Here is a 19794-nt window from a genome sequence, read left to right on the forward strand (position 1 = left end):
CAGAATACATGATATACAAAGAAAACCCTAAAGACTCCACCAAAAACTGTTAGAACTAATCTTGCAGAGTTGCAGGATACAAAGTTAATACACAGAAATCTGTTTCTATATACTAACAGTGAACTAGCAGAAAGAGAAATCAGGAAAACAATTCCATTTACAGTTGCATCAAAAAGAATAAAATAGAAATAAACCTAACTAGGGGGGAAAAGGCCTGTACTCTGAAAACTGTAAGACACTCATGAGAAAATTTTAAAGACACAAATAAATGGAAATCTATCCCATGCTCATGGATAGGAAACATTAAAATGACCATCCTGCCTAAAGCAATTCACAGAGTCAATACAATCCCTATCAGAATACCAATAGCCTGTTCCAATGAACTAGAGCAAATAATCCTAAAATTCATATGGCACCACAAAAGACCTCAAATAGCCAAAGCAATCCTGAGAAAGAAGAACAAAGCTGGGCACATTATGCTCCCTGGCTTCAAGCTCTACTACAAAGCTACAGTAATTAAAACAGTGTGTTAATGGCACAGGAACAGACCCATAGATCAATGGAGCAGCATAAAGAGCCCAGATATAAATGCATGTATATATGGTCAATCAATATATGATAAAGGAGCCATCAATATACAATGGGAAAAAGACAGCCTCTTCAATAACTGCTGTGAGGAAAACTGGAGAGGTAACATGCAAAAGAATGAAACTGGATTACCGTGTCCATACACAAAAGTAAACCTGAAATGGATCAAAGACCAAAATGTAAGACATGAAACCATAAAACTCTTAGAAGAAAATGCAAAAATCTCTTGAATGCAGCATGAGCAATTTTTTGCTGTACACATGTCCTTGGGAAAGGGAAACAAAATAAAAATGAACAAATGGACTACATCAAACTAAAAAGCTTCTATACAGCAAAAGACAGACACTATCAGCAGAACAAAAAGGCAACCTATAGTATGGAAGAATATATTGATAAACAATTTATCCAATAAGGGGTTAACATCCAAAATACATAAAGAACTCATACTCCTCAACACCAAAAATAATAACAACTCAATAAAAAAGTGGGCAGAGGACTTAACAGAAATTTTTCCAAAGAAAGAATACAAATGGCCAACAGGCACAGGAAAAGATGCTTCACACTGTTAATCATCAGGGAAATGCAAATCGAAACCACAATGAGGTATCATCTCACACCACTTGTCCAAAAGACAAGAAATAACAAATGTTGGTGAGGATGTGGAGAAAAGGGAACCCTCCTACACTGTTGGTGGGAATATAAATTTGTGTAGCCACTGTGGAAAGAAGTATGGAGATTCCTCAAAAAACTAAAAATAGAAATATCATTCAACTCAGTAATTCCACTCCTAGGAATTCACCTGAAGAAAACAAAATCCCTGATTGAAAAAGATATATGCACCCCTATGTTTATTGCTGCATAATTTACAATAGCGAAGATATGGAGGCAACCTAAGTATCCATCAATAGATGAATGGATAAAAAAGATGTGGTGCATATATACAATGGAATATTATTCAGCCATAAAAAAAGAAATCCTACCATTTGAAACAATATGGATGAATCTAGAGGGTATTATGCTTAGTGAAATAAGCCAGGTGGAAAAAGACAAATACTGTATGATTTCACTTATTTGTGGAATATAAAAACAAAACAAAACAAAATGAACAAAATAGCAGTAGACTCAGACACTGAGAAGTGACTTGTGGTTACCACTGTGGAAAGGGTAAGGGGGATAAAAGGGTACAAAACTTCTCAATCATAATATAAGTTGGTCATGGGGATAACAGTACAGCATGGAGAATATAGTCAATAATTCTGTGACATCTTCCTATGTTGACAGTTAACTGCACTAGTGGGGGTGAGGAGTTAATAATATGCGTAATTGTTGAACCACTGTTTTGCATACTTGAAACTAATATAAAATTGTACATCAGTGATATTTCAATAAAAAAGTTAAAAAGTAGAAGGTTCTGAAGTAAGCCCACATATGTATGGTCAATTAATTTTTTATAAAGCTACCAAGTTAATTCAGTGGGAAAGAATACTTTTCAACAAATGGTGCTAGAACAACTAAAAATCCATATGAAAAAAATAAACCTTAACTATTTACATCATACATAAAAATTTATTTAAAATTAATCATAAACTTAAACATAATACTTAAAGATATAAAACATAGAAGAAAATACAGGAGAAAAAATTTGTGACCCGGGGGTAGGGAAAGATTTCTTTTTTTTTTATTAAGGTATCATTGATACACAATCTTATGAAGGTTTCACATGAGCAACATTGTGGTTACTACGTTCACACATATCATCAAGTCCCACACACACACACCCCATTACAGTCACTGTCCATCAGCGTAGTAAGATGCTAAAAAGTCACTACTTATTTTCTCTGTGCTATACTGCCTTCCCCATGACCCCCCTACATTATCTGTTCTAATCATAATGCCTCTTAATTCCCTTCTCCCTCCCTCCCTACCCACTCTCACCTACCCCTTCCCTTTGGTAACCACTAGTTCTTTCTTAGAGTCTGTGAGTCTGCTGTTATTTTGTTCCTTCAGTTTTGCTTTGTTGTTAAATTCCTAGGAGTGAAATTCCAGGATCAAATGGTGTTTCTATTTTCATTTTTTTGAGGAACCTCCATATTGCTGTCCATGGGAAAGATTTCTTATATTGGGCACAAAAGCACAAAATACAAAAGAAAATTTATAAATTTCACTTTACAAATTAAAATTATAAACTTCTACTCTTTCAAATATACCATTAAAAAGAGAAATGGCTTGACTGAGCCATGTAACATGAGAAAATATTCACAATACATACATAGTACTAAGGATTTGTATCCAGAACATATAAAGAACTCTTACAACTCAATAAGAAGATAGACTACTTAATTTTTAAAGTTGGAAAGGAAGGAAGAGTCTCAGGCAAGCTGACGTGGAGTCCTCGACACAGTCATACTCCTCTCGATAGAATGGGCTCTCCTTAGTGCCTGCCATGCTCAGCCATTGGAGAGAGCCGCCCTGGAAAGCATGGCTCAATACAATGGTGGTAGTGAATCTGCAGGGGAGAGGTTGGGGCCAACTAGGCAATTTTTGCCCTTCACAGTAGGAAATCCAGGTGGTACATTTTCATCCCCATTCCTCTCCGCTTTCTGTTCTACCTTTGCTCTCTGAAGTATCATTTTCCTCTGAGCCGTTATTCCTCCTCTATATATTCCTAGGTATGACAATCAAACTTAAGCATTTCCTTAACAACTGACAAAGACAAGTAACTCCAGCTCTGTGAGCCAAGAGGCCCCCACCTTGAAACTTTGAAGCCAAAAATTCTTATTCTATTTCAAGGGGCCCACTCCTTTTCTCTCTTCTCACTTGTCCTGGCATGGTGTATACCTAGCTCTCTCAGGGAATTCCACCCCATTTCAACACTGTAATAAAATGCTAGAATCTGGGTGATGGTTTACATGAATGTATGCATATGTCAAAATTAATTGAGCTTTACACTAAGATTTGTGCATTTTACTGTATGTAGCTCAAGAAAAAGATATTAGGATGCAGAAAATCTCACATTACACCATCAGCCAACTCTGTGTGAGTGTGTTTATTCTCTCATAATTTTAAGCTTTTAAATGTTTTAACAGCTTTTTTTTTTCTTGGCAGACATGGTGATTCTATCATAAACAATTTTCTGAAGATTCCTTTGGCCTACACAAGCTGTTAACCTTTGAAGTTGCTATGGAACCAGTGTTTTTTAAATAAATTATTGATGTAAAGGAAAGAGAGGCTTTGATGCCTGTCTCAAGGAAAAATAAATAAGACACTGGAAAATATGAGAAAAGTAAAAAAACTAAACATTTTCAGTAACAAGAAAAACTTCTCCATCTTCACTCTAATGGTTTGACTAGAAAGTTCTCAGAAATTCTGCTATGTGAGGAATAAGATCCCTTATTTCTAGGGACAAGGTCAATTAGTACTAGTTGGATAAATGAATGAATGGAGAATGGAAGACATGGTGACCCTGAGGCCCTGTTGGGTAAACTGGCCAAACTTAAGTACTCATGTGGATTATAGGAATTAAAGGGGTTCATCACCCCATGATTAGCCACTGATCCCAGCTGTTCATCAGCTCTGTTCCTCAAATCTTGAGAGATCTAACTATGAATCACTCATTCACTTCTCAGAATTCTATTTTCTGAGCTGTGGGAGTTTAAAAGTTTGTATACAAAAATATAGTGTGAACCAGCTCAAAAAAGCCAATGATAATATATGACTATAAGCCAGAGGCTTCCCCTTACTTCCAAATTTAACTGTCAAATCCAGATATTACAATCTTTCAAGTATAAAGTAAGATCACGCTACTTTTTCATGTTCACATTTTAATGGCTGGAACCACTGGGCTCATTGCTAGATCTCAGTCTTAAGTGGACCCTGGAATAGTAAATCCCCAGGTTCCCCTTCATGGATGGACCTGTCTTTCTGCTTGGGAGTGCTGTCAGTCCCTTCTGGGAAGTCAAACTCGGCTACAGAGAGCTGTCTTGCCTAAGGTCATCCCCTTCTGGGGAGCTTACACCCAGTGATGGAAGGAAGCAGGGATAGAAAGTCTCAGCCATTTCAGTACAATGTGGGACAACTTGGATGCATTTGGTTGCCTATAGGTGAGGTAGGGCAGGGATATGGGACAAGCACCTTGATTAACTTTTTCTGCCTATAGTGAAAAATGCTGAGATATAAACAGTATAGTAAGAAGAGGAGGGACCCCATCTTAAGGATAAGATTCCATTTTAAGAAGCAGAGAGTTGAGAAGTAAGATTCCTAACATATTCTCTGGTAATCAGACAATAGCCCAACAGCCTATCTTAAGGCAAGGGCAGGAAGTCTTAACTGATATGTCTCCACTAGTTGAGAGTAACCACTATCTTGGAGAAGAACAGGATAAATAAATCCCTTGTGTTGGGTTTATTTAGCAGAATTAGAGGGAAAACTGATAACAGAGGAGACATGGTATCTCACCAGATAAGCACCTTGAGACCACAAATCAAGCCTATGCCCAACAAACCCCCTCTGACCTTTGCCCGATTCTTGAAAGCCTTAAAAGACAGAATCCCCAAACTCTCAGCACCCCTCCTCTCTGAGGTAGCCCACACTCTCCTTTCTCTGTGCACCTTTTTGCCTTAAATAAAGCTTTCTCACTGCTCAAATTATTGTGGTTTGTCGTTTTGCTATTTCACTTTATTTCCAAGTCTTCACTCCATCTCTGTATTACTCCTGCTAAGTAGGAAGGGGTACAGGTTTGGGCCTGCATGTTTCCATCACCTGGGTGACCTGAGTGGAACTGCTGCTGTGCTTTCTGCTGTTAGTAGCCTGCCGGAAAATCTCCTTTCTTTGGAAAGTTCTCAGAACACAACCTCACTCCATCCTGTGCTCCATGGCTCCCCAAAATCCTGGAGTGGTTGGGACTAGTCTCCATGCTGTGCTGATCCAAGTGGACACAGGATGCCAGGTGACCCTGGTTTCAGGAGTTGGCAAGGGAATTTGCCCTAGGCTGAGAACTTTCCCTCTGCAGTTATCTGTTCTCTGCTGCCTGCAAGGCAGCTGCCATTCCCTGGTGCTCTTGCTTTAATAAATTCCTTCTTTACCTACACTCTTCTGACCTGCTCAAGAATTCTTTCTTGCCCAGTCAAGAGCCATCCCCTGTATAGGGTGAGGTTTCTCCTCACGCTTCAACTAGTGAGCAGGGAGACACCTGCCCAGACGCAGCTGCCTGGCGACATAGTTGGTTGGGCTATTGGGCTTTTGGGCCCACATATCAGTTTTCCTGTCTCAGCCCAGCTTCCTTCTCCTCCTTCCACATGTACTGATCTCAAGGGTGCTTCCTAATAAACACCCTGAACACTAAATTCACCTCAGAGTCTGCTTGCAAGAGAACCCACCCTGCAACAACTCCTTCTACCCCCGCCACCTGGCATCGCCAGATAAAATGCAGAGTGCCCGGCTAAATTCCAGATAAATGATAGATAACTTTTTAATAGACGTATGTCCCAAACATTGTTATAGCTCTGTTCCCTATGCCCAGAATGGTGCTTGGCTTAAATGTCTGTTGGACAAGTGAGAATGTTAGGATACCATCTTAAAATAGAGTGCCCTCTGTTCACCATGTAACTTATTCACTATGTAAGAATTTGTACTCCATGTAAGAATTTGTTATGCATCAGAAGATTGGAGACTGACGAAAATTAGGCTTGGGGTGGATTAATGATTGTGCATTGAGTATTGACCCCCCTATACAGAAATTTATTGTGGTTAACAACTATTTGATCAATAAATATGAGAGATGCCCTCACAATATATATATATATATATATATATATATAAACACACTTCCAATTGTAAAATAAATAAGTAACCGGGAAGTAATGTATAGCATAAGGAATATAGTCAAAATATTGTTAACAACTTGGTATGGTGATACCTGGTACCTAGAATTATCATGTATATAAATGTTGAATCACTGTGTTGTACACCTGAAACTAATGTAATGCAATACTGTTGTCAACTACCCTTCAATAAAAAAAAAAAAAATAGAGTGCCCTGTCACACATGGAAGAAGGCAGAGGTGGTAATGGTCCCCTACTTTCCATGATGCAAGTATTTCTCAAAATGTCCACAGATAAGCAACATTCCAGTGACCTGAGGGCACTGGTTAAAAATGCAGATTCCTGGGCCCCATCAGATTTATTGAACAAGGATCTCTGGGGCTGATCCCTAGATATCTGCATTTGTAGCAAGCCTCCTGGGTGATTCTTCTGCCCCCTGAAGTTTGAGAACCTTCTACACTGAAAAGAGTAGCCTTGCACTAGAAAGACCAATTTCATCCAAACTGAGAAAGCCTCTCTCTGTGGTCACCAAAGAACTGTACCAAGTAGGGAACCAGACCTGTCTCTTTCCTTTTCCTTTTGAATCTCCTGTGGATGGAGGAGAGTTAAATTCTTGGGCCAGTGGCTTATCATCCTAATCTCTGGGAGAAGAGTTTTATAAGGGTATAGATGAACTGAATCAGAGACTCAGAGTAATATGCTGAGTACAGCAGGGCTCAGAGAAGCCAGAGTCACTGGGAAAGGCATCAGGGAAGACATGGCTTTGAATGATGGGCACTGTTTGCAGGGGTAGATTGGAAAGGGTTGAGCATTCCAGAATTAGAGCACCCACAGGCTTAGAAGCAGAAGCCTGCCATGGAAGACTCCCAAAATTCAGCAACAGTGTTGCTTTAAGATCTGGGTGACAGGTTCAGGAATATTCCTCCCTCCCCCAACACACAGTTTCACGTTTCTGCTGCCAGATGTCTCCTGGAAATAAGCAGAGGAATCTTCCTACAGGGTCTAATCAGATTTCAAATGTGTCAGCACAATGAACCAAATGTCTGTCAGTTCACAGATTGGGACCACAGTCAGCTGGACGGTGCACTCCAGAAGCTCATGCTCATGTTCACACCTTTGACAAAGTTCTTCTCACGCAACACTCTACTCTCTTCCCTGCAGGATGAAGGTGTGTAGAATGAGCGAGCAGTTTTCCCCAGATTACAAAGCCATAAAATGTTCCTCTCATCACTTTTACTTTATCATTTAAGAAATAATAGGATCTGTGGGCCAGAAGAATCAGACATTTGGGTGATTTGACAAAGGTGATTTGGGGCTGATGAAAAATATGTCATCTCCATGGAGGCGTGAAGTCTGGGCTGTCACCCTTAGTACATACACAGCTAGAGCAGCAAGTCCATGTGGGGAAGAGTGAAAATAAGGTTGTGTTGTGCCCAAAGTCGTGAATCCCAGAAGACCACAAAGGAGCCAACACTGATGCAAAAGCAAAGAGCCTTTATTCGAGCTAGCTCGAGCTCAATCTCTCATCTACACCAATGCAGTGGCAAGATGCCAGAGAAAGAAAGCGAGTTTCAATACCACAAAGGTTTTATGGGGTTCTAGGGCAGTTGGTGGGGTGATGATCATGGCTCTGGCTGATTGGCTGGATCTTGGGGTAGTTGGTGGGGTGACAGGTCGTGGCTCTGGTCAATTGGCAGGGTCTAAGGGTGGTGGGTGAGCTCCTTGCTGACTGGAGAGGAGAGAGACCAAGCTCCGATTGGGTGAAATGGGATCCGGGTCCCGATTGGCTGAGGTAGGATCCGGGTCCCAATTGGCTGAAATAGAATCTGGGAGTTTGCCCTTTCATTTCCCCCTTTCTCTGGATCCTAAGAAGGGACCCAATCATGGCTCTAATAAGGTTTTGCTGTTGTAAGGAGATAAAGGCTGATACTATTGTCTTAGCACCATTAGCTGGACTGTATTAATTCTATCTTTAATTAAAGTTATCAGTTTATTGAGGATACATGGTCTAAAGGTAAGCAGGAGTAACAAGATTACTAGGGGCTTGTATTGAGCATGGAGGACTATCAGTTGGACGGCCCCCACGTGGTCTCTGACAATCTGGACCAGCCTGTTGATGATACAGGACCCAATGGTTAGTAAAAGGAGTAGGATGGCAAGGAGTCCTTGAATATTAAAGATAATTTCCTGCCTTGATTTCTCTCTGGGACACTGGCGCCTTGGTTCGGGCACACATCAAAAGACCGCATGCCCAGCCTCTAATGTGGGCTGACATATTGTCTATTTGCTAAAGAATCCTGCCTTTTACTATGCCGTCTACAGCTGGGTCTGCATGCTAAGTCAATTGCTCAGCTTGCAAAATTACCTAGTCAGATCTGAAGGAGGAAAGACAGCACATAGGCCTGGGCCTTTTAGTATGCTAAAGTGAATCTTATACAGGATTATAAATGATTAGCATAATAAAACATGTGCTACTCTTCTTTATCTGGGGAACATTAACTGATCTCACTGAAGAATGATTCTAGAGCTTAATGTTCAACATAGTTTTAGTAGGGGGGGTTTTCCAGCATGTAGTTAACGTTGCTCTGATTGCAAATATCCTGCCCTGCCCCTTTCAGAGGCTCTCACCTTATTCTGTCTAAGCCTATGGTCCCTGTCTCATTCTCCCCTCTACAGATAGAGACCCTAGCTGCTGCTAGGGAAAAGGGGCGATGACCACTCTGGCTGCTTCGTGCTGAGAAGGGGGCGCAGTAAAGGGTGCAGCTAGGTCTCCATCACTGGTCAGTTGAGAGGGCCTCAGAAAGTTGGCGCTTCTATTCTGGGTTTCATTTCTATTACTATTTGCAGTTTTGTGGCTTCTAGGCAAGATAAAACAAATTGTGTTATTAGGTTAAGTAGCAACATCTGGAGTTGGATTTTCTATTCTGGAAGGACAAACTTGATGAGATTAAGAATGCATGGCTGAATAAGAGAACTAGAAATATGAAGACTCTGAGAATCATAGTCAGGTATTATGGGGAAACTAGAATTCTGGATATTAGGATTTAGTATAGATAAGACAGCATTATTGAAAGAACACTTTTCTCTAAAATCACCCTTATTTTTATTAGAATTAGCCAGATTAAGAAAACAATTAACAGTTGCCTTGATTATTTGCATAAGTGCAGCAAGAAGAACAATTGATTACATAGGCTCTTTTAAATGTGCCTTGCTGGAACTTTTTGTAAGGAATTTCAAATTGAACTTTTAAAGGCCTCTTGAGGCCAGACAGCCAAGCCAGACTTGCCATCAGGTTTTGCCTGCAGTACTTGTAGATTTGGGTGAATTCCACTCTTCTCGAGGTCCCCAAGACATCTTCAGGTTCCTGAACCTGCCAAGAAGTGACCTTCCTTACTCACCTGGTAAGGCTGCTGGGAACCCTGTAAGCAAGGTACCAGGCCAGTTCTTCCAAGGGGCTTTGTTGGCTTTATAAAGTCAACCTTAGTTCCTTAAAGTTGTTCATATCTGAGTTTATGCACGTGTCTCTCAGGTATGACATTCCAGTCAAAGCCTTGGTAGTATAACTTGTGTTTTTAATTGGTCCTCTTACAAGGAATGCAGGTTCTTATTGAACTTATGCAAATAAACATACTGCCATGAAACATAAAAATACTGAAAACTTTTAAATTCTTGAGGGGTCAGGGAGAGAGAAAGATAAATGTTTCAATTCTGCTTATAAAGGTATTGTTATTCATGAAATTGTTGTCAGCTTAAGAGAAAAAGCTTAAAACACTTTATCAGCAACATCTGAAACAAAAAGTCACAAAACCATCTTCCTTAGTTCACTTAATCCTATGTAACCAATACCTGTTCTGCTGAAATCTAATTCTTTACTAGTGTAGGAGTAATAAAACAGTGACTATAAATGGCAAAAGACTTACAAATGACAATGGTTAAAGATCTGATGAGAGCTTACTGCAAGACAGTAGACATAAGGAAATTCGGATATTTCTGTAACAAAAAAACATTCAGTAACAAAGTTTAGCATCATTCCCTTTGACAGTGCTTTCCAGGTAATTAAGCAGGTAAGTATATATCAGATAAATAAGCCAAATTAGTCAAATACTTTCTCCAATGAGAAAAAAATTCCTCTGACATGTTCCAGGGGCCCTCTGGAAAATATCAGAGTTAACTAGAGGTAAAAGTACCTTTTTGAATTTGATTTTGGGAAGTTGTCAGAAGAAAGTTTATTTGGCACTTGCTTAAATAGTATTATAGGTTGCTATGAAGCAATACTTATCCATTTAACCAGAATGACAAAATACCTCAAAGGCAAATAAAGAAGTTTACACAGTTGTTAGCAAACTTTAGCTTTTAGTTTTTTTAATATTAAGATGTCATTTTCTTAAATACTCAGACAACTCATTGAGACTTTAAGCATGAGAAACTTCTTTGATAAAATAATTAGAAATCCTTTTGCAATCTTTGATCATTAAGAGCAGACTAACAGTTTAAGAAAACTGTCTTTTTAACTGAAAACAAAATTCTAATTTTGCTGTGTACTTGATACCGAGACTCATTTGCTTTAATTTTATATAGCATGACCATATTAAATTCTTCCAAAACTTTCTACAACCTTCTTATATTTAGAGTTCTCCCTCTAAATAAACAGCTGTACTTTAGAACAAAGTTACTTTCTATTATCAAAAGACACATTCTTTAGCATGCAGAAATGTTTTCCATATTTACTTAAAACCATTAGGTACCTTAATTTCTAGTGAACACTGAGAAGCAGGCTATTGTAAACTGTTACACTAGCATTCTTTAGATTGACAAACTTATGAACATTTTATAATTTCTGTAACTATGAGCTTTACAACACAATCTCTCACTAAACATAAAGTATATCAACTTAGCAAAACTTTAAGATTTTAGGTTACTACAAAGATTCTCAGGCTGCAGGTAGGTATACACACTGTAACACACAATTAAAAAGGTGTTCACTTGCCACACTCATTTAGTTCACTCATTCGTAACAACTATGCTAGATTATTTACAAGACCTTTACTGAATATTAGACAAAGCCAAGCCTTTAAGCATTTTATTCTTAAAAGATTTAGCAGATAACATCGACTTAAATGACCTTAGGTAAACGTAGGCAGCTGATAACTACAAGGACATGCGCGCCTCAGCCAACCCCAAATTAGCATTAATGCTTAACATTTTTTATCAGATTTTCTGGAAGTTTTGGAATGCCCAATTTTCACAAGCGCTTGTCTTTAAATCAATTTCATTAATACCATCCAGAGGTAGAAAGATATTTTCATTTACACACTTAGACACACAAACATACAGACTGAGACATAATGATAAGGTTCTCTCTGGCAGCCATCCGACATTGAAAACTGGCTACTCACTAGAACAAAAAGTCTGCCACTGACCCTTCTGGACTTCCACACTGAGATTGTTAGCTCTTCCCCTAATATCTTTAACCTGTAAGAGAGTGGTTGGATTAAATGTTCCCTCCGGCAGCCAGCCAACGTTAAAGGACGGCCTCTCAGAGGTGCAGAAAACATGAAATTTTCCCTTCCTGATGTCCATGCTCAAATTGTGAGCTGTCTCCCTAACGTCTGAGAAAAATGGTCTGTCATGAGAGACAAGGGGGTCATCTGCGTCTGTCCCATTTCTTCTGTCAACAAGACTAAGACAAACACGAGAAACAACAAACAGGCACCTACAGAGAAGAATCTGCCACGGCCGTGGATGCAAAACTGAAAGTAAGCTGAGGGCTTGTCGGACTGCAGCGGCAGCCGACTTTCCTCACAGATGAGGACCTTGTACTCCAGACGGGGGCAAGGGATGTCTCCCAAGACCCCTGGTTGGTGACCCACCAGCGCATCTGCCTAAGTCAATGCCGACCCAGTTACAGATTGGAGCTCCTACAGGCTTATACAGGCTTGTTCGCAAACAAAAACAGTGAGACACAGATAAAGACAGAATGAAACACAGGTAGACAAGGACAGATAACTGAGTGCACTCACCAGCTGGCACAGGGCCCTCCGGGTCAGGAGTCCTGGGGGGTCTCTGGGATCCCGGGCGAGCCCCCAAATTTTGTGCCCAAAGTCACAAATCCCAGAAGACCACCAAGGAGCCAACACTGATGCAAAAGCAAAGAGCCTTTATTCGAGCTAGCTCGAGCTCAATCTCTCATCTACACCAATGCAGTGGCAAGATGCCAGAGAAAGAAAGCGAGTTTCAATACCACAAAGGTTTTATGGGGTTCTAGGGCAGTTGGTGGGGTGATGGTCGTGGCTCTGGCTGATTGGCTGGATCTAGGGGTAGTTGGTGGGGTGATAGGTCGTGGCTCTGGTCAATTGGCAGGGTCTAAGGGTGGTGGGTGAGCTCCTTGCTGACTGGAGAGCAGAGAGACCAAGCTCCGATTGGGTGAAATAGGATCCGGGTCCCGAATGGCTGAGGTAGGATCTGGGTCCCAATTGGCTGAAATAGAATCTGGGAGCTTGCCCTTTCAGTTGGATAACTGATGGCAATTTGCCAGCCATGGAATGCTGAGAGAGACTATTCATCTTCTCAGCTCATCTTTCTGGACTAATTTATTCCTGTCATCAAAGTCTCACCTCACATGTCACCTCCTCAGAGAGACCATCCCTAAGCACCCATTCTCTACTCCCTCCCCACCCTGTCACTCTCTATCACATTATGCTGTTTTATTTTGTGTAGAGGATTCCACATACACTGAAAATAATGTTGCTCATTTGCTTATTTGCCTGTTTGTTATCTTTGCCCTCACTAGAATGTAAATTCCATGGTTATTTGGTCTACGTCAGTTTTGTTCACTACAATAATCCCTCACCTGACATTATGCCTAAAATTTAGTAAGTACTCAAGAAAAGAGGTGTTGAATGAATGAGTGAACTTATTTTTTTTTCATTAAACATCATGAGTATTTGTTAATCCTTACCAGAAACATAAGCATAAATGCTTGATGATGGAAACATCAGTGCTACAGGGGCCCCGTAGTTTGCAGGGTCCCTCAGAATCCATGTGGACAACTTTGAGAATCCCGAGCTACATTTGAAAAGTCACTGACAAGTTCAGTGGAGGAAAAGACAGAGTTGATCATTTACGGAGTCTTTACCAAATTGTAGCACAGGGATGTCTGATTTGACATTTAGGGGCAGATCAATAAGTAAGTCTCTATCCAACCTAAATCCTAGAGGTGAAAGATAATAATTATTCGTGAACATTACCTTTTAAAGCCCTTAGCATGAAAAAAACCTTTAGAAAGATTCCTATGTTTCTCTTAAATTCTATTTTACCTTAGGAAAAATAGATTTAACTGAATCTTTCTAATAAATGAAAACTTTTAAAAAACACTAAATAAAACTTGCCACAATGTTCACACCCAATGGAGTATTTTGTGAAAATTCAGGCAGAGAAGAAATCAAATTCAACTAATTATTAAGAAATCAGAGTTCAGTCAAGGATAAAAGAACTGGAAAATAGAATGTGTGAAGGTCTCACATGTCAGTGAAATCTGCACACCACTTCCCAATGTAAGATCATAACATTCAGAATTATAGTTACCTGTATCTTGAAGTTTAAATCTCCTGTTTTGAGTGTCACAAAAGTTCCTTTCTTTGGATATGCAAAGAGTAGGATTTTTCTAAAAATAGGCAAATAGGACCTGTAAGTCCTTTACCTTTCTGAAGTCTATGTATCTGTAATTATGCCCTCTTTTAAAAAGGAGGCAGCTAAATTATCTATGCCGTTTAAAGAAATGTTCAGGAATTTAGTTGGGTTGTCAAATTTCTAAGACAGTTAATTAGCTTACAGCAGGCTATTTGGGTTTCTTTCATTAATGTTGAACTTTCTGCCACCATTCATTCATTTTTCATTAATTTTCTTCTAATGTTATTTGGGTTATGGGTCTGTGTCCACCATTAGATAATCTGTCTTGATTTCAAAGCTTCTGTGTTCCTAGCAGAACCTAGCATAATTCATTCATTCACCAAATATTTTTAAGATCTTGCTATGATCTCTATACTGCAGAAACAGTGGTAAACAAAGACACCTTCCTTCTTGGAGCTTAAATTTTAGTGGTGAAGACAATGAATAAGATAAAGATGTAAAATAGGTATATTTCTGCTAGATCATGATGGATGCTAAGAAGAAAGCTAACAAGAAGAAGGGTCCATAGGAAATTGGGGGATGGAGAGGGGATCTTAAATAGCATGGCCAGAAAAGACTTCAAGGGGAAATTTCATCTGAGTAAAGATTGCAAGGAAGTGGGGGCATGCAAGTAGGTAGACAGCACTCATATGTATTGAATTACTGAACATGGTCAATTGGTTTCTCAGCTCTCATTGTGTTTGGGATATCCTCTATTTGGGGATTGATAGATCTACATTATGAATGCCTTGTCCCTTCTCAAAACTCTAGGATGGTGTCCTTATTCACAGCTTATAAACAGAGATCCCAAATGCAGCCAATATACAGATATCTCCATATCCTCTAGAATAAATAACTGCACTGTCAGAATTGCCTGGATGTGTAGGGGTTAATGCAGAAACTTGGATTAATGGAAGGTAAGCAACATCACCTGCAGTTGTTTGGACATGGACTAGTACTGGGCCTAAGTAAAGATGAATGGAAGGAATTAAAGAACTCCAAAGAGAAAGCAAAAGACAGAGGTCTTGCTATTGGGAGTTGAGGTTTTTACATACAAAAATAGCAACAAAACTGCACTGTAGACTAGTTCCTTCTCTCTGGCATGTACATCCACAGACTTTCCCCAGATTTGTCTATTGGTCATGTTAGACTAAAAGACAACATATGAGTGGGAAGAGGGAGAATAAAGCCAGTGGAGCCCACTAAATGGGACTCAAAATGTTAACCAGATAAAACCAGAGAGCCAGAAAGGACTTACAGAGTTAAAGAGTTAATTCGTTGAATATTCAAAGGCCAGGAGCAAGTTAGAATGTTATTCAGATATTCCCCAGATAAAGAAAAGTAGAGGGTAGCTCATGTCTTCATTGTACCAATTAGATTATGCCATTGTAAAATCTACTTAGCCTGCGGGAAAAATCCAGCTTATTCCTTAACTTAATCTATATGCTGTTCTTCCTCTTCTTCCAGCCCCTTAATCAACTAATTTTGTAACCACGGAAGAGATAGACCTCTGAAGTGTAAATAAGCCTATGTGGATAAAGAATGCTGAGACCCAGATGAACAGAATAACCCTATTCTTAAGACAAAACTTCAAGGGAACAATGAATCACCTGTATACATCAAGCCTTATGCTGACTCCTACCCAAAAAGCCCTAAAAAACCCCAAACCCTAAATTCTTAAGGGTACCTTCTCTCTGGGGTTGCACACACTCCCCTTTCTTCGAGTGTATACCTTTTTTCTTTAAATAAAGACTTCTAACTGCTCAACATTACATTTTGTCTCTGCGCTCTTCTAGTTGTAAGTGTCTTTGCTACTTTGCTATTTCATTCTGTTCTCCAGACTTAAGCACAAGTCTTCACTCTGTCTCTGTCTACTTCATATAAATAGGGAGGAGCTACTGAGAGCTCTGATTTGAGTTTGCAAATTCCTGTTACTTGGATGACCCACACAGGACTGCAGCTGTATGATCATACTCTTTAGTAGCCTGTCTGAAAATCTCATTTCTTTGCTTTGAGAAGTTTCCAGAACATAATCTCACTCCATCCAGTGCTCTGTGGCTCCCCCAAATCCTGGGATAGTAGGACTTAGTTCCCTGTGGGTAAAATTATAATATTTCCAGAATATCTTGCCTGGCTTTAGTGCATCCTCAGGGGTGGAGAGAAGTATGGATTTGGTTCATCTGCATATCAATAGGCATTCCTCAGGGGGTAGGGAGAGGTTCATCTCCATATCAATGGGTAATTACCAGAGCAACCCAGGGCTTATCTGAACCTGAGAGGTGAAGAGGGAGGCCTGGTTGGCTTCTGCTGGAGCTGGAGAGAGAAACGGCCTGGACTGCAGTTTGTAAGCAATAAATGGGTTTTAAACTTTATTTCTCCCTTTGACTGATTTTGGTTTTAGATGTATTCTGCCCTGGGATTTCCTGTCCTCAGACTTACATTCCCACACCATGAAGAATCAAGCAGACACTGGAAGCCAGGTGACCCTGGCTTTAGGAACTGGCAAGAGATCTGCTCTATGCTGAGCAGAAGTTCAGTGAGCTTTCCTTTCCTGCCTATTTCCTGCCACTGTTCTTCTTTGCTGTCTGCTGCCTGCAAGGCAGCTGTGATTCCCTGCTATTCTTGCTTTAATGAATTTCTTCCTCACTCACCTAGTACTCTGACTTGCCTGTCTCTCTGGACCAAATTCTTTCCCATCAAACCCCAGAGCATGTTATTTTTGGGAAAAACTACTGCCACAGGGAACCTAATGCTCTTCTGGGTCTCTGTGCCTTTGAGACAGGGACAGTAGGTATAGTCAGAGTAGGGTGAGGACCTCTGGAAAAAGCAAAGCAGGATATTTACAGTCAGAGCAAATATAACTACATGCAAGGAAACCAACCCCCTACCAAAACTCTGTGTTAAACATTAAGCTCTAGAGTCATTATTCAGTGAGATCAGTTGATACTCCCCAGGTAAAGGAAAGTAGCCCATGTTTTTATTATGCTAATTGTTTGTAATCACATGTAAGATTCACTTTAGCATGCTGAAAGGGACTTAATGTCTCATCAAGGACAAACATCCTAAGGCCACTTTTAACAAGTCCATACCCTAAGCCCTTTATCAGTTCCCCCAAATCCTCAACTGCCTATAAATCCCTTAGATAACATACTACCCTGGGCTCTCTTGTCCCCTCCTGGTGTGAGCCAGGAGCTCTGTCCTCTCACTTTATCTCTAAATAAAAGCATCTACCCTGGCTCACCTTGGGTTTTTGTTAAGTTCATTCTTCGACTCTGCAAACAAGAACCCCGGAACCACCTTTGCATGTGCTATGTACTCCTGGCCTTCAGCCTTCTGTTTGTTCTTCCAAGACTCAATCCAAAATTTTACTTTCTGTGTCAAAATCCACAGGACTGTAACACTTTAGACTGGCACATATCATTGTAGGTAAATTATACCTCAAAAAACATAAAAGTAAAAGAAAACAACCTTACTTCCTCTGAGAAACCCTCTTGGTACAACTTCCCATCCCTGCCTGCAACACCAGCAGGGTTAGCCATCAAGCCTGGCAGTCCCGGAGTCTGGGAGCAGGCTTCCTAGTGAGCCAAGGGGCCAAAGGAGGGGATGTTAGTGCATCCAGTAATAATCCTTTATTTGCACATTCCACATTCCTCCTCCTTTTTCCTTTTCAACAGCCGACAGGTGATTTCAGCCTCCTGGCCTTTTGTTGCCCATCAAATTATTTACAAAGAAACATAAATTTTAATATTTCCCCCATTCTTGCTAAGTTCTGGAAACACTAATTAAACCGTTTTTTTTTTTCTCCTGTTAATCTGTCCATGTCAATTGGATTCTTAGACCAGGTAGAAGAACCTTGAAGGGTAGAGGAAATTTCTTCCACTCCAACAATGCATAGATGGAGCCCAGCACATAGTGAGCACTCTATGATTCATAATGAGCTTTCATTCATTAATCATGCACTGAGGACCTTCATATGCTAGAACTGAATCTTACACTATGGGAAAAAAACAATAAATAAGACAGGAACACTAACCTCAAAAACCAAGTTTCTAAAGGAAGGTTCTCAGACAAACAGACAAACAAAACAGAATGGATTAATGCTTTGAAGGGGCAAACCCAAGGTGCTAAAGGATCCCAGAGACAGGGTCCCCAGCTCTCTCTGTAAGATGACTCAGCAAAGGCTTCCCAGAGGTGGAGATCGTTGAACCAAGTCCTATAATTATGGCCTCTTGTTTTTTCCCTCAATTTTGCCATCACCTGATGTCTTTGTTTCTGACTTCATTTCTCTAACTGTTGTCCCAGACTGACATCCAGACTTTGTTTTTCTTATTCCTGGTTGGTGTCCTGGATCTCCTGTGACTCTAAAAGGACCCAAACCTCTTCTCCCAAGAGTAGGCAAGTAAGAACAGCCATAGTAATATGATAATACAAATGTTCTAGCTCCATTCTTTCAAAGTAAAAGCTTAAGCCCATAAAGGCTTCTAAGGCCCTGTACCATCTGACCCCCAGCATTTCTCTGACCTCTCCCATCACGTTCTTCCTTACTTCCTTTGCTCCTGCCAGATCTTTTTGCTCTTCCTTGAACACACCAGGCACACTACTACCTCAGGGCCTTTGCACTGGCTCCTACCTCTGTCCAAAACACTCTTATCCCTATTTCTCCAAATCTCACTCTCAACTTCAAGTCTTTGCTTACAAAGCAACTTCTCAACTGAGCACTCTAAAATGCAAACACCACCCCCAGCACTTCTAAGTCCCCTTACCTTGCTGTTTTTTTTTCTAAAGCACGTATCTGTTTTATTCTCCACAATTTATTTATTGTGTTCATTATCTCTCTACTCCACTAGCTTCAGAGGAGGAAGGATATTTATGTTTTGTTCACTGAACAGCTTGCTTCAGTAGCTAGCACATTGTGGGTGCTCAATCAATATGTATTAAATGAGAGGAAATTGGCATTAGCAGTCCTAAAGAAAGTTTATCTGAGGCCCCACAGGTTAGAAAGCACAGAACTACCTCTCTAACTTTTAATTATTAATCTGTGCAAGTGTAAAACCTCATTTTTATTTTACCCTTCAGTTAACAAAGCAATAAAGATCACTGAACTTGCTTAATGAGTCTATGAGAATGATGGCTAATTAATGTGAAGCAGCCTAGCTGCTCTGCCAGTTAGCTGTTAGGCTTACCTGAGGAGCTGCTGGAAGTGGAACAGTCCTCTCTCTGCAGCCTGCATATCTGCCCGGCTTTCTGCACAAGCCCAGAAGAGTATCTATGGTGGAAGGAGAGCTGAAACAGCTTCTACCTCAGAGTCCTGACAGTTCCTGGCTGTTCTACTTACACATATACAGGGGCTCTGGGACTTGGTTCCCACTCTTCCAGCTTGGGACCCTAGTCTAGGACTCTGGTTGTTGGATTTCTCAAAGACTGATCCTAAAGCTACTTAACTAGAATTCAACCTTGTGATTCCATCCAGGCTCACAGGATAACTGGGTCTGAACCTTGCTCTCTGAAGTCTTCTCTGGACCGGCTTTTCCTGGATGAATGGCACTCAGTCTCTCTCTCTTTTTTTTTTTTTTTACAGAAACTGATGTTCTAGTAAAATATCCAGAACAGATTGCATCAGTCTGACTGGGTCTGAATCCAGCTGGACCACTTACTGGCTGATTGACTTTGAATATGTTTCTCAGTCTTCCAACATTACTGAATTTTATCTAAGCCCTAA

At 40.2% G+C, this 19794-nt stretch overlaps 1 long non-coding RNA gene across 1 annotated transcript in view; it reads right to left on the reverse strand.

Annotated features, from left to right (window-relative positions):
- The window catches only part of LOC130684614 (uncharacterized), a 74412-nt gene extending 54848 nt beyond the window's left edge, over positions 1 to 19564 (reverse strand). The window contains exon 1 of the long non-coding RNA XR_008998962.1: positions 19259 to 19564. This is a non-coding gene — a long non-coding RNA (uncharacterized LOC130684614). The remainder of the gene's footprint in view (positions 1 to 19258) is intronic.
- Between the last annotated feature and the right edge of the window lie 230 nt (positions 19565 to 19794).

The sequence above is a fragment of the Manis pentadactyla genome, chromosome 8, assembly GCF_030020395.1.
Source record: "Manis pentadactyla isolate mManPen7 chromosome 8, mManPen7.hap1, whole genome shotgun sequence".
NCBI lineage: Eukaryota > Metazoa > Chordata > Mammalia > Pholidota > Manidae > Manis > Manis pentadactyla.